Here is a 4,249-nt window from a genome sequence, read left to right on the forward strand (position 1 = left end):
TTATCGGAGGGAAAGAAACCCATTGGCTGCAAATAGGTCTACAAAGTTAAGTGTAATGCAGACGGAACCGTAGAGCGATACAAAGCACGATTAGTAGCCCAAGGCTTCACTCATATTGAAGGTGTGGACTATCATGAAACCTTCGCGCCTGTCGCCAAAATGACGAGTGTCCGATGCTTATTAGCAGTAGCAGTGGCAAAGAAATGGGACACTATCCAGTTGGATGTTAATAATGCATTTCTACTATAGCTGTTCATGGATCATCCCGCCCATTAGGCTCGCCCGTCCAGCCCGCTTATTACGTGGGCTTGGACAAGTATTTTTTAACCGAAAATTTAAGTGGGCCGGCCAAGCCCAGCCCACCATGTAAAATGGGCGGGTATGGACAACATGAAAATCCCGTGGGCTGGCCCATTAGGCCCGTTTACTATTTAAATCATTACTTTTATTCTTAAAAAAAGACATTTTCAAAGAAAATTGTACCAATTTTATATGGATGTGGAACACTAAAATAATACGTAAACTATAAAAGTTAAATATAACGAAAATATTTATATATTGGGTACCCTTATATATTTTAATTAATAAAACATCTAAATTGAAGTTTCGTGTTACGACCCATTAGCCCATGGGCCGCCCGACTTTTGACTAAAGGGCGGGCAAGGGCAAGGATAATTGGCCCATAATTAAGGCCCGGCCCGCACACTAAGGTTTTAAAGGGCAACTTTTTCCTTCACAATCCGGCCCATGTCCGGCCCAAGCCCGCATTTGAACAGCTCTAATTTATAGGCGTTGATTGAGTGGGGACGTGTACATGAAATTACCACAAGGCTGTGAGACAGTTGGGAAGAATAAGGTATGTCGACTCATGAAATCCCTTTACGGTTAAAAACAAGCCTCGAGGAATTGGTTCGCTAAATTGGCTGACTCATTAAAATTATACGGCTTTGATCAATAATTGGCGGACTACTCACCGTTCACGATGAACTAAGGAGGTTGTTTTATTGGGATTTTGGTTTATGTTGACGATATGATAGTGGTTAGCGATAATGTCAAGGCTTGCAATGAACTGAAGGTTTTCCTTGATAAGCAATTCGGAATCAAGGACCTTGGTCGTTTAAAATATTTCTTGGGGAACGAGGTAGCTCACGGATCATTTGGCCTATTTCTTAGCCAGAGAAAATACGCCATGGAAATAATTAAAGAAGCAAAAATGGAAGGAGATAAACCAAATAATACACCAATGGCTCAAAATCATACGCTAGGACTGGCAGAAGGCTACATCCTCAAAGATCCAATAATGTATCAAATACTCGTCGGACATTTGGTATATTTAACTATTACACGACCCGACTTAGTCTATGCGGTACCCATTTTATCGCAATTTGTACACGAACCAAGGAAGGAACATTGGGAGGCTGCCATTCGTGTAGTTCGTTACATAAAATACAGTCTGGGTAAAGGCATCGTGATGAGCAAGGAGACGAACTTGCAATTGCACGGTTACTCGGACTCAGATTATGTCAGTTGTCCCTTGTCAAGACGATCCATCAATAGCTATTTTGTGTCGTTAGGGCCAACACACATTTCTTGGAATGCTAAGAAGCAGTATAAAGTTGCTAAGTCGTCTGCGGAAGCCGAGTATAGAGCAATGGCCGCGGTAACTAGTGAACTAATTTGGGTGAAGGCATTTCTCACTTCACTAGGCATTGGTCATGAACAGCCGATGCATGTTTTATGTGATAACAAAGCCGCATTATATATAGTGAAGAACCCGGTTTTTCATGATCGTACAACACATATCAAAATTGATTGCCATGTCATTAGGCAACATTTAGTTGAAAAAACTATCATGACGAGCCACGTTCGAAGCAAGGACCAAATAGCGGATATTTTCACCAAGGCACTTGGTGGAGAAGCGTTTTATTATTTACAACGTAAGTTGGGCATTCGATTACCAAATGCTCCAACTTAAGGGGGAGTGTGGAAATATAAAATGGAAATATCTCCATATATTATCTTCTAGTATATATGTTTCCAATATTTATCTTGTGTATATTATGTTAGTTATTTAGACCATATTGTAACTCATCTTATGATATCAAAATTACAAATTAATATTTGGTGGTCTAAATCTACATGCATGCAAAAACAATTAACTAGAAGATGGTATAAAACCATGTTACGTGAGAATTTCCTTACATTGATTAAGGCAAATTTGGGCACTACAAAGGTCTCCTACCTTTGTAGTTCTTGAGCTATTACAATTGGATGATCCTCCTAAGACTTCTAGTACTCAAAGAATAGTATCTCCTAAGGTAGCATCCAAGAATCAACCTAAAAGATTACTAGAATTACTAACTAGGTATTAAAAGTAATAACCTTGTTATAATGTAAATTTAATGTACTAAATAATATTATTACTTTGATAATATTATTAGTTAATTTATATGTGTTTTTATATAAAAAGATGAAGAAAAATAAGAAGGAAAAATTGGTCGTATGTGGTGTATGAAAACCGGCCAAAGGAAGCTACAAAGGCCAAAATTTCCTTCAAATTTTTCAACCTTAGAAACAAGTGGAATGTTATGCGTATTTATAGGCAAAATGGGAGACAAACAAGAGTGGTAAAATGCCACATAGAAGACACTTGTTATGTCCTCATAAAACCGGTCCAAGTGGACTATATTGGGTCCATTTCGGTTTTCGACATTTGCCCCACAAATGCTTATAAGTCTTATATTTAATTATCTTACATAATTAAATATTAATTTAATTATTTAACACTTAAATAATACAAATTAACTACCAATAACTACTTAACTATTAAGTAATCATAAGACAATTTTATCAACATACAATGTGTTAATATTATCCCATTTAGCTAATTTTACAACCTCTTGTAAAATATAAATAGCTAATTAATTCCACCTCAAAAAATATACACATAGCGTATAAAATTAATTAATTAACAAATAATTAATAAATTTTAATTTATTGATTTATTATTTAATATCACATAATCAAATAATAAAACTCCTTGTCCTGAGTTCGTAACCCGTCATCAAATAATACATTTACATGACTAATTAAAAGTCAAATAATACAAGGAATTAATTATCTCGTATCTCATACAAACAACTAATTCATTCTTTTTGGGCGTCATCCTATAGGTGTGACCTAAAGGGATCAGTTGATCATCGCCGTCACATGACAGTAATATCAAACTCTAATCAGCCAATCATTACCGATTAACGATGACCAGCTGACAAATAAATTAATAAATCCCTGATATTCCTTTTACGAGATTTAATATGTAAACGCACTTATTGTGGAGGACACTACTCCAACAATCTCCCACTTGTCCGACAGAAGTGTGCGCTACCAATTCTCTTGTCCAATAATATCTCCCACTCAATGCAAGATGTCTTTCAGGTCGTTCTTGCACGTGATCATATCATAAAGTGGTTTCCTCGATCAGGAGAATGACTGTCTGACCGGATAATCTACTATAGATCTCATTCGAGCGTGGCCACGTATTCACAATCATCTTTCCTCGAGTGGCCTTGAGATAAAAAATAAGACTTAAATGGACCATCCCGTTGAGCTATTTTCTTCGTTCGATACAGATCACAATGACCCAGTAAATGCTCATCGGCCTCCTTTTACGGTGCGACCTAGAACAAAAACCAAAGCCACCGAAAAACCGCACCAACTCAGATAAATAGTCACCTGTCGAAAGAATTGACTCGAAGGAATAAATAGAAATCCTCGCTACGACCCAGCAACAAAAGGACTCTATAAACGGTCACTGTCCGACAAATCGTCTCACAATTTGCCTATGTAATCGATCAGTCATCACTATGACCATATGACAGTCGAACTTGTCATCTATCGCCTTACAATCTAGTCACTCCGAGACGTCACCTCATTAAGTAACTAGGGACACAATACAATGTTAATCCAGTTCACTTTAATACGGTTCGACATTGTCACTATAACCTATTTGGAGAAAACAAAGTATTATAAAATTCAGACATTAAACCGAATACAACGATAAATGCAATGATCATATATGAAATAATAAATACAATATCTTAATTATTACATATCATATAATTTACAACAGTTCTGCTATTCGTCTCAATCCCATCGAAACTACATGACTATCATGTTTAGCTTTAGACAAAGGCTTGGTTAAAGGATCAGCGATGTTGTCAGATGTCCCAACCTTACAAACTGTAATTTC

This window comes from Silene latifolia, chromosome 7 (genome assembly GCF_048544455.1).
Source record: "Silene latifolia isolate original U9 population chromosome 7, ASM4854445v1, whole genome shotgun sequence".
NCBI lineage: Eukaryota > Viridiplantae > Streptophyta > Magnoliopsida > Caryophyllales > Caryophyllaceae > Silene > Silene latifolia.